This window comes from Poeciliopsis prolifica, unplaced genomic scaffold, assembly GCF_027474105.1.
Source record: "Poeciliopsis prolifica strain line A6 unplaced genomic scaffold, Auburn_PproV2 SCAFFOLD234, whole genome shotgun sequence".
NCBI classification, from domain to species: Eukaryota; Metazoa; Chordata; class Actinopteri; order Cyprinodontiformes; family Poeciliidae; genus Poeciliopsis; species Poeciliopsis prolifica.
Window position 1 is genome coordinate 49568 of NW_026562609.1, and position 12187 is coordinate 61754.

The 12187-nt window shown below is 39.6% G+C and overlaps 1 pseudogene; it reads left to right on the forward strand.

Annotated features, from left to right (window-relative positions):
- LOC129357254 (solute carrier organic anion transporter family member 5A1-like) overlaps positions 1–12124 on the forward strand; it is a 34330-nt pseudogene extending 22206 nt beyond the window's left edge.
- The last annotated feature ends 63 nt before the right edge of the window (positions 12125–12187 follow it).

Here is a 12187-nt window from a genome sequence, read left to right on the forward strand (position 1 = left end):
AGGAAAATGATCAAAGAGCTGGGGATAAGTGATGTTTGGCGTGAACTCAACCCCAGAAAGAGGGACTATACATTCTACTCAACCGCTCACCACCTATATTCCAGAATTGACTACTTCTTCATGTATAACAAGGACTTAGGAAGAGTAGAAAATTGTCATATTGGACAGATGGACCTCTCGGATCACAGCCCAGTTCACATAAAAATAAACATTAACAAAACAAAACCCCATTTCAATGGAGACTTAACTCTAGCATACTCAAGGGCAAAACCAAAGAAGAATTAAGACAAGAAATTTTGACATATATACAGGACAATGACAATGGAGAAGTCTCCCCTGCAATTTTATGGGACGCATGTAAAGCTGTCTTAAGAGGAAAAATAATCGCTAAATCGTCTCTCTTAAAAAAAACTAGACAAGAAAAATTAAATAAATTGGAACTCGAATTGGCAGAATTAGAGAAAAGAAATAAAATCAAAGTGGACTCAGAAACCTCACGAAAAATAAAACAAATCAGGGATGAAATCAATCAAGAATTACAGATCAACATACAGAAAAAACTCTTATTCTTAAGGCAGAGTTACTATGAAGCAAGTCCAAAATCCTCAAAATTCTTAGCATACCGGCTAAAAAAACAACAGGAGGAAAGAACTATATACAGAATCAGAGATCCAACAACTAAAAAAGTTATCTATAAAGGCATAGAAATAAGCAAATGTTTCAAAAAATATTATCAAAAACTATACACTTTAAAAAAACAAGAAGCGATGGACGAAGCTAATGCATTACTGAAAGAACTATCGCTACCTACAGTATCAAATGAACAAAATGATGCCCTGACCAAAAATATAACGTCACAAGAAATTGGAAAGCAATAAATAGATTAAAACTTAATAAATCACCAGGCCCTGATGGATTTAATGCTGAATGGTATAAGCTCTATTTAAAAGAATTGTCTCCTGTTCTCTTGAGAGCATTTAATTGGGTCCTAAACGGGGGCCAAACTCCTTCCTCATGGAGGGAAACATTGATTACAGTTATTCCAAAAGAAGGAAAAGACAAATTGAATTGTTCAAATTACCGCCCAATTAGCCTACTTAACCAAGACTATAAAATCTTCACATCCATATTAGCTAAAAGACTAGAACATATCCTTCCAGAAATCATAAATTTAGATCAAACAGGGTTCATAAAGACAGGCGAACCAGAGACAATATTAGAAGAACTCTAAGCGTGATAAACCACATTAAGAAGACTGATAAAGATTCAATGATATTGGGACTAGATGCACAAAAAGCATTCGATACTGTAGACTGGTCATTCTTATACAGAGTCTTGTCCCATTTCAAATTTTCTAATAGATTTATAAAGATAATTCAGGAACTATACAACAAACCCACGGGTAAGATTTGGATCAACGGGGGTTATCAGAAGAAATAAAAATTGAGCAGGGGTGCAGACAAGGATGCTCCATGTCCCCACTGCTATTCGCCATTTTATTGAACCTTTAGCACAATGGATTAGACAAAATACTAAAATACATGGCATAAAAATCAACCACAATGAACAAAAATTAGCGCTCTTCGCAGATGATATCTTAATCTACCTGGCAAGACCCCAGGAATCTCTCCCAGAATTAAATAAAGTCTTGTTGGAATATGGAAAATTTTCAGGGTACAAACTGAATTCCCATAAATCTCAAGTTTTAACTTTCAAATATTCACCCAGCAATATTGATAAGGAATATTTTAAAATAAATTGGAATATGGACTCAATGGTTTACTTAGGAGTGACCATTCCCAAAGACCCAAAGAATATTGTCTCGGCAAACTATGATCCATTAATGACCAAAATTAAAAATGATATATCCAGATGGAGCCTGCTGCCCTACCTGGGCCTCACGCAAAGAGTAGAAGCTATCAAAATGATGGTGCTGCCAAAAGTACTCTATTTTTTTCAGACAATACCAGCAGAACCAGACAAATCTATGTTCCAAGAAATTGACAAACTGATTTCAAGATTTATTTGGCAAGGGAAACAACCAAGGACCAGATTTAAAACTTTACAGCTGAGTAAAAGTAAAGGAGGCCTCTCTCTTCCGAACATGAGTAATTACTACAAAGCAGCCCAAATAAACCCTTTGGTGGAGATCTGTGACCCCTCCTACAAAGCAAGATGGAAGGAGATTGAATGCTGAAATAGCGGTGTCCCTTTGCAAGCAGCAATTGGGAATATTGACTTAATAAAAAACCTTAAGGAACTTAATCCCTGTTCTGAAACAGCACTTAAGACCTGGTCAAAGCTAGTAAAAGACAACAGAGAGTCCTGTTTACCAATCAGATGGATAGCATATGACCAAGATTTTACCCCAAATAAAATAGATAATACCTTTAAAAGATGGATTAACAAGGGTTTAGTAAAATACAATGATTTGTATCATAAAGGCTGTCTGAGGACATTTCAAGACATTAGGCAAAAATATGACCTTGATAACAGAGACTTTTTCCGTTATCTACAAATCCGGCATTATTTAGACAAAAACAAATACAGAAGATCCAAGCAGAGCATTTGTTGGAATATTAAATCTTTCTGAAATCATATCAATCAACTTCTACTACTAAATTAATATCCAAAATGTATGACGAGCTACAAAATCTGGAGGGAGGGGACACTCTATATATAAAGGAGAGATGGGACAAGGAAGGGAACCACCAAATTCACATTGAAGACTGGTTAGATATTTTGAATAACTGCTGGAGATGTACATCTTCACTAACGTATAGAGAATTTGCTTGGAAAACTGTTACACGCTTCTTTAAAACACCAGCTCAAAGGGACAGAAATGTAGATAAAACATGCTGGAGGTTATGTGGATCGGAACAAGCAGACCACTTTCATATTCTATGGAGCTGTCCTAAGCTGTCTTCTTACTGGAGGACAATTAAACAAAATGTGGAGACTGTTATTGGAGCCAATCTTACACTAAACTTTGAGATTATGCTTTTAGGCAAACGACCAGATTGTGTAAAGGGATTCTGTAAAACATATATTTTCAATATATTACTAATTGCCAGTAAAAAAGCAATTACTCAGAAATGGATGAATGACAAAATACCCACATTAGAAGACTGGACAAGCATCATTCAAGACATTTGCAAGATGGAGGAATTGACATTTGCATTGAAACTGGAGCAAGACAAATTTGAAAAGTGTTGGACCTCATGGTGGACTTTTATGAATACCAGATCTGAAGCTAGTGAGATTGTGGTGACACCCATTGTTCCTTAGCTACTCTGTTGAACCCTCGGTTTTAAGGGTCGTAAAAGTTATTCTAGTGTTGATACTGACTTGTTTTGCTCTTCCTCCTCTCTTCCTTTGAGAGGAGTGAAGAGGAGGGAAAAAAAAAAAAAAAAAAGGGAACACTAAATACTGGAGATGGGACAATCACAAGAAGGGGTTAACTGTATTGATTAATATAACAAATGATCGTGTACGGTCAATATCATCTTATGTGAATGGACGAGATATATTTTCTATGTTGTTCCTTAATAAAAACTTGAATTAAAAAAAAAAAAAAAAGCATCATTAGGCTGAGCAGGCGGCGCCAGCCCGGTCTTCTGATGCTCCGCTGCTGTTTTGTCCCGCAGGTGTGATCATCGTGCCCAGCGCCGGCGTGGGCATCGTGCTGGGCGGCTACATCATTAAGAAGCTGAAGCTGGGCGCTCGGGAGTCGGCCAAGCTGGCGATGATCTGCAGCGGCGTGTCGCTGCTCTGCTTCTCCACGCTCTTCATCGTGGGCTGCGAAAGCATCAACCTGGGAGGAATCAACATCCCCTACACCACCGGGTGAGGAGACGCAGAGAGGCTGAAACATGTCCAGTCGTTTCAGGGTTTCCTGCATGTTGCTTCATTTTATTCAGTTATTAACTGAAATAATTTGACAAAAAAGTCTATATGACGTACCAACATCATAATACGGATTTTAAAATATTTTCCTAATAAAAAATCTGAAAAGTCTTCAGAATTTAGTAATACACTGAAAAGTTATTCCAAGTATTTTATCTTGTTTCTAGAGCAAATAGACAAAACCAGTTAATAAGTAACTTTATAAATTGGAGCTTGTTTTGAGTCAATTATTTCTTATTACTGATTTTTGTTTTAAGTGAAAAAATCAGTTTTTTCCAGATATTTTTTGTCATTTAAAAATTTTAAGGAAAAATCTTTTGAAATTTGGATTATAAAGATTGTAGATTTTAACTTGAGGCTCTGTTTCCCTGCTGCAGTGTCTGACTGACTGAAATACTTCTGCACTGGTTTCTAAATACAACCTGCAGACATTTTAAACAGCTTTTTGCAGCTCCCCCCCCCCTCGCCTCTTCTCGCCTCCACCAGTAAACAAACTCTGAAAGGTTTTAATCTAATCCAGTTTGGGTCCATTTTGTTATCAGCTCATCTGTAAATTGGTGGAGTCTGCAGATCAGAGCAGAGATGCATGATGAGTCGGTAAACGGAGGCGTTTTCTGTTTGGACGCAGCGTCTCTCTGGGAGATTTCATGACTCAGATGGAGAGAGTCCAAGGACAGCTTGGGACAGACGCGCTCTGGATTGCTGCCGCATCTTTTCACGTGTTTCTTCCTCCATCATCCTCCCTTCCTGCTTTCATCTTTTCTTTCTCATCCCTTCTTACTCAATCATTTTTTGCTAAGTCGTCACTAATTCACGTGTTTCTTGCTGCATCCTGCTCATCTCTCGTTCGTCTTGCCTCTGAGTGCGTTTTCCTCTCTGCAGACCGACGCTCACCATGACTCAGAGGAACCTGACAGGAGGCTGTAACGTGAACTGTGGATGTAAAATCCATGAGTACGCGCCGGTCTGCGGCTCCGACGGGATCACGTACTTCAACCCCTGCCTGGCCGGCTGCGGCAGCGTGGCCAACGACACAAACGGGGTAAGAAACAGGGGTGGGAGGGGAAAATGCACATGCAACTGATATTTTACTATTAATAATTTGGCAGAAAACCTGGAAACATGGAAATTAAAAAAGACGAGTCAAAAGTTATGTCAGAAATGTAGAAAAGTTTCTTTTTATTCTACAGAAAACAAACTTAAATAACAAATCCTGGTCTTCTGGTTTCACCGTTGTATTCTCTGTACAATGGCTGCTGGAAAAGAAAAAGAGTTTTGTTGTTCACTTACCATCCAGAAACCACTTCCTGCATTGTTGGTTGTGCAGGAGGCTCCACTTCTGCTTTTCAAAGATGTATGATTATGTAATTATGCATCTGTTTTCAGCCATTTAAAAAAAGTTGAGTTTTGGGGCGTGGCCAACAGCTGACTCTCTGGATTCACAGGAAGTATTAGAGGTGATTTTTAAAAACCCAAAATGTATTCCCACCATCAGACTGTGTCTTGCTCCACACCTCGTCAGTCTTGTTTTCCTCCTGATATCTGAACCTCCAGGTGTGTCGTTGTGTCGTTCAGATCAGGAACTACTCGGACTGCGCCTGCGTCCAGAGCCGCCAGGTCATAACGCCGTCGTCCGGCGGTCAGGGCAGCAACCAGCTGCAGCTCGTCATCGTCAAAACCTACCTGAACGAGAACGGCTACGCCGTTTCAGGGAAGTGCGACCGAACCTGCAACACCCTCATCCCCTTCCTCATCTTCCTCTTCATCGTCACGCTCATCACCGCCTGCGCCCAGCCCTCCGCCATCATCGTCACCCTCAGGTAATTCGCTTCCCACCAGAGGATTGGTGCTTCTGCTTGAACTGACCCAAGAACTTTACAATGAAATACGCTGAAGCAAAGTACCATTTGTAGCCTCTAGGGGGTCGTAACAAAAACACCTTTGGGTTTCAAAAATCATCAACTTCCATCCCAGTCAATGGAAAGTTAGTTGGAAGGAAAAAGTGTGGGAGCCACCATCTTAAAAGGGACAGTGAAGTACAGCAGTAAACTGTATTTTTGTCTAGTTTCTTATGCAAAATGGCTTAGAAAACTTGAAATGAGACAAAACTAATTTACAGTTAACTCTTCAGTTTGATTTAAGTTAATAATTCCTTAATACTGATTGGAAAAATACTAGTTTCACTGTCAGATTATTCACATATAATATGGAAAAATAAGTGAAATAACTTGACAGTGGAACTAGAGCTGGTTGGATTTTGTGTTTTTGCAGTGTAACACGGCTCTGCTTCTGTTTTTTTTTTTTTTCTTAATTTTTACATTCTGGGTGTTTTTGTGCTGCAGGTCTGTGGCAGAGCAGGAGCGGCCGTTCGCTTTGGGGATGCAGTTTGTTCTCCTCAGGACTCTTGGTGAGCAGAAACAAACTCACCGTTAAATTCTGTTTGGTTCTGTTTGGTTCTGTCTTCTCTTCACATAAATAACAGAACAATTCCTCGTCCTGGTAAACCTAAAATGATTCAAAATGCTGAAAAATAGATTTTAGTCTGCTTCATTCTTTTGTAAGATTTTATTTTAGATGATTCTTTTATATTTATTTAAGAAAAAGCTTTAAATGAATGATCTTTTTATTTACAGAAGCTGCTTTTCCTTTACAAATGTTTGCAAAACTTTGTCAATATTCCTCTGATGGTGAAAAAACAAAGATTTGCAACCGTTTCCATGAAATGAGTAACAGAGATAAAATCACACATGAACAAGTTTGACCAGCTGATAAGACATTAAAAACATGCAGGCAGTAATTATCCAACCACTCCCTGTTTTCTTCTTCTTCTCCACATTTTAAAAAACCTCATCATGGCAGCAAAACATTTTATCAACAAAACGAGAACTTTTACGAAATTGGCGTGTTTCCATTAGGCAAATTTATTTTCAAAGTTCTGTGGTGAACGGAAACGCAGCTTCAGTTTTTCCTCTCGTCAGTCTCATAATTCAAACAGCATCTCTGGACGGTTTGAAAAGAAAAACTTGCTTTCTGAATCTTCCTCTTCCTCCCAGCCTACATTCCGACGCCCATCTACTTCGGCGCCGTCATCGACACCACCTGCATGCTGTGGCAGCAGGACTGCGGCGTTCACGGCTCCTGCTGGGAGTACGACGTCACCTCCCTGCGCTTCGTCTACTTCGGCCTGGCCGCCAGCCTCAAGTTCCTCGGCTTCCTCTTCATCTTCCTCACCTGGTACTCCATCAAGTATAAGGAGGAGAGGGTGGAGCGCTGGCTGAAGCGCCACCTGTCGCCCGTCGACACCGTGGGAAGCCTCGTGTGCCACCCGGGGGGCCACAAGGGCCACGCCCGCACCCGCTCCTGCCCTGTCAACATCCCCCGCACCGACCCCGCCGTGCCGAACGCCGCCAACGCCCTCAACCGAGGGGTCAGCACGCAGAGCTGCCCCGGCAACGAGCTGAAAGCAATAGCTCCTCCTCCTGCCCCTGCGGGAGCAACTGCAGCCTCTCCGGCTCCAACCCCGGCTCCATCTCCGGCCCCGGCCCCGGCCCCGGCCCCGGCCCCGGCCCCGGCTCCGGCTCCATCTCCGGCTCCAGCCCTGGCCCCGGTTCTGGCTGCAGCCTCCCAGGCCTCAGCCCCGGCCTCAGCCCCGGCCCCGGCTCCGGCCCCTTCCCCAGCCCGCTCGCTGGAACACGTCTCAGTTCGGGTTTAAACCACCGGAGGCCCAGATTCATTCACAGGTTTTTGTGAGCTGAAAGCTTTGAGCTCCTCTGACAAAAACAGAGAAAAATCTGCTGCAGAGCCGGTTTGATTGTGGTTTGTTTGGTTTGATTGTGGTTTGATTGTGGTTTGATTGTGAGAGGGAGAAAAGCTCAGTCGGCTGTTTAGATGGACGGCGGCTCACTGCTCATAAACCCCCCACACTGCAAACACACAGAAGCTTACCAAGTATTTTTGGTCTCGTTTCTAGTGCAAATGTTTTATTACACTTAAAATAAGACAAAACTAACTTATAGAAAGATATAGAAGGTTGTTTTAGTTCCTTAACTTTGATGGAAAAATTGGCAGATTATCTCACTGATAACATGGGAAAAATGTTTTGTTATAAGTGAAATAATCTGCAACTAAGGACTTTTTCTGCTATTTTAATACATTTTTGACTTAAAGTAAGCTCATATTTTTAAAAATAATTTTTAGGGTGATTTTATCTTATTTACAGTGCACTGAAATATTTGCAGTGGAAACCAGACCAAAGTGAGATTTAGTTTTGCAGTTTGCTCTGGCGACTCGTGCCTTCTGCCACCTCAATCCTCACAGAACAAGCAGAAATCTCCTGTCAGACTGCAGGACTCTCCCGAATGGATACCTCAGCTTTTCCTCACATCTGTCTGCTTCTTCTTCATTTCTTCACCGTCACGTGAGCGATGTTCGTCCTCGTCTAAAAAAACAAAACAAAACAAAAAAAAAACTCCTGGAAATGTGATACAGTGTTAGGAACTGGAAACCGATGGCATGGTGCTACGTGAAAAGCTTTTAGAGTCCAGCTTTATGTTTGTTTCTGTGTTTTAAACGGGTCAGTTGGGCCTTTTGTTGCTCCGTACGTCTCAGCCGCCCAGCAAGCAGCTCAGTCTGAACAGGATCAGTGTTTCTCCTCCAGTTCCTGGAAGGAAATAGCTGAGATATTTCAGCCAGAATGGCAGCAGATGCACTGGAAACAAGCAGCTGATCCCCATGTGGCTCCAAATCAAGTTGTCTATCAGCTGTGAAAGGAAAATGGTCTGAAACTGTGAGATTGAATTCTCTGCATCAGTTCGCTGAACTTCTCCTCTGGAGGGAAGTAAATATAGAAACCTCTTCATGACTCTCTAGCGCTGCTAGTGATTGCAGAATAGATTTAGCTCCACTGAGATGCTCTCCTCACCACGCCGCCTCATTTCTGCTCTAGCTTCACTTTATCGCCACCTGCAGGCCGATTTCTGCTGCCCAGCAGAACAACAGGGTCGTTTCTGGTCTCATTGGATGAATAACATTTTGCTAAATCCGCTATATTGATGACAATATTCATTAATATACAAGGACCAAAATAAAATCAAATCCAACTGAAGCAATCGGCATCACCAAGCTGCGCCGCAGTACGCAGAGTTTAGTCCTTTAAACAGTACTGACAGTGTTGGGCCCTCTATTGTTCATCTGCTAACAGCAGAGCAAATGTCTCATGTAGCAACATTAATTTCTCTGGATAGATTCTGAACCTCAACTTTGTTTAATAACGTTTAAAAGTTCAACTTTTATGTTGAAGTTTTGTTTATCAGCTTCATTAATGTAGGCATTTATCCACAGGCTCTTATTTTGAAATCATTTATGCTTTGATTCCTTTTCCTCACCTCTTTTTTTTTTTTTTTTTTTACTTTTTTGAGCAAATGGAAAGTGTTCAATAAGTATTGTATCTCTCCATGAAGCTCTAAAATCTGCTGATGTTCTGACCTGCAACAAACTCAGCAAAAACCAGCAACTATAAAACTGAAACCAGGAGTGAAAGTTTTGTTCCCAAATCACAACATGATCCTGTAGAGGGCGATATGCTGCGATGTGTCACTGTGTTATTTCTTCTAAATACCATGTTAGCTTGTGGCTTTAGTGGGACTAATGTTTATGATTAGTGCTATACGGTTAGCGTAGCTCGCTCTTTAGCTTGTAGTGCCCACCACTGGTGACCTAACAATATTTGCTTTGCAAAACTTTAAATTCAGTATTTTATTCATGTGTTTCTGCTTAATATTATCTCATGAAATCAAATTTAAACCTTCTCACCTAAACCTAAAAATTAAAACAGGTAAAAACTGGCCTGGAGCTGATTTGTTACAATTTATATCATAAAAGTAAACTATTCTGCTTTTTAACAACAGTAAGAATTAAAATGTTTTCTAAAAACAGTTTAGAGAAATTCGGCCTAAAACGATTTAGAAATCTTCCGTTGAGCCTGACAGGGACGAACTGCTGGGATTTCCAGGTTAGCAGCTGCAGCTCTGAGGTCTTTCCACGCTGCCCACTTCCCACAGCAGAATCCCAGTGTTCCCAGTGTTCCCAGCTGTAACAGGAAGTTCTCAGGCTCTCTCCTGCTGAAGGTGTAAACAGGAACCATGAACAAAGTCCGGACCTCATTCCTCGGCACATTCCTCCCACATGTTTCTGATGTAAAAACTGGATCCGTCTGCCTGAAAGAGACGATGGAGATTTCCATCATGACGTCTGTGAGCAGAAACCGATGATTTAAAAAACTGTTAAAAATCACCTGCAAGTCGCATCCTGACCAGATTCAATTTGATATTTTATTGATTTGATTTTTTTTCCTTCTGATTTTTTGTTGTAAATCCTTCAGAAATAATTAATTTTGTTATAAATCCTAAAATTAGGTGCAGCAGTGATCCATTATCGCCCCCTGCTGAACAATCACTACATTAGCAGAATGATTAAAACTAAATTAAAACATCATATGAATCTGAAAAGTGATTCTCTTTTAGAATATCAGCACTGGGTGACTTTTTATGTGTGAAAATGTAACGAACTGGATCCACTAAATGTACCACATTTATTGAAATCTGAACAACTCAACCATTTATTTTAAGATTTTTACATTTCAAACAAATGTATTATTTATGAGCTGAGTTCAATTTGGTATTTTCTCTGTAAAATAAAAAACAGAGTTTAAAATTTTTTTCCAATCACAAATTTCTAAATAAAGTGTTTTCTGAGGACACCTGCTGGTCACTTTGGGAACTGCATGCAGAGATGCAGCACCAGATTAACAGCAGAATTACATTTAATCTGTTTCACATTTAACAACATTTGAATTTGTCTGCAAGTTTGCTTGTCTAAAAAAACAAAAGATTCAGTTGGAGAATGTAGACGGCTGTTTAGTGTTGGAGGTAAAAACTACTTTTTCCTGCTGTAAATGTTTTAATATTTATAAATTCCTTACTCTGTCCAGCTCTTTCAAATCACAGAAAACTGCAGATAAATATTTAAATCTGAAGCTTCTGATAGTTCAGACATTTATACAAGTTTTAAACTGAAGAACAGAAAAGTGCAGTTTATTAATGGAGTTTTAGGAAGTTAGAACTCAAAAAATACTTTCAAATCAACATAAATAAAATATTCAAAATCATAACTACTTCCTCATTATTTGAACATTTTGCAGTAAGTTCTACATTGATTAAGAATCTGATATTTTCTTGACCTCAATAACTGATTTTACAGATTTTCATACTTTATCCTGAAAAATCAAATTTTTACAGCAATAATTAAAAAAACATAAATTTAGATTCTCCCTGACTTTATGAGAAAATAGTTTGTTCTGCTCATTTCCATAACATGTTTTAATGTTTAAATTAAATTCCAATTTTTAGTTTCTGCCTTTTTAAAAAAGAGACAAACTGAAGTTTGATACATTTATATTATTTTGTGCTGTTTTGATGATGGTTTGAGCTGCTTATTGTGAAACAGCCGTTTTGCATCGGCACCGTTTTATTGCTCCTTCTGGGTTTTTATTCCTTTAGAATTACCTGTTCCATGTTTTGTTTAAAATTAAAGTTTCTGCATCACCTTTGCATGTTTGAGATTTTAACCAAAAATCTGCGAAACGTCTCAAACGTTTTTATTTTGGAGCAAAGTGTTGCTGAGCTCAGCACTGAGATGCAGGATAAATGTTACATTGAATGCAACGGGAGACGTTAAGACCTGACGGAGCTTTTTGTTTGTTGTGTCTCAGTGATCGTCTCATGATGCTGTAAAAGGAAAAAACTTGATCCTTAGTTTCAGTGTTGACACTTTAGAAGCAGTAGAAGGAAGTAAAATGTTCAGCACGACTGTCTTCATGTAGAAAAGAGCAGAAAATAGAAACTTTAGTCACGTCTGTATTTAAACTCCTGCCATTTTTAAACCGACGCTCACAGGATGAAGGATCTCTGAAAACTCGTCAATAAAAACAACGAAGGTTTACAACGTCACACTCTTCACCTCAGATTTCTGTCGTTTCCGTTCATCTCATCGTTTCCAGACTGATCCAGGATCAGATGAAGGCTGACAGTTTTTTAAGAAGTCAGTATCTATTTATTTTGGAGAAAAGTGTTTTTGACGCAGCACTGATGAGACGGGATGCGGATGTTCACACCTGCCTCAGATTCTTGACTTCTGTTGATTAAAATGTGACAAACTGAATAAAACAGTATTACACAAAACCACTGTTTTATTTTATTTCATTATTTTAAAACAACTACCCTGT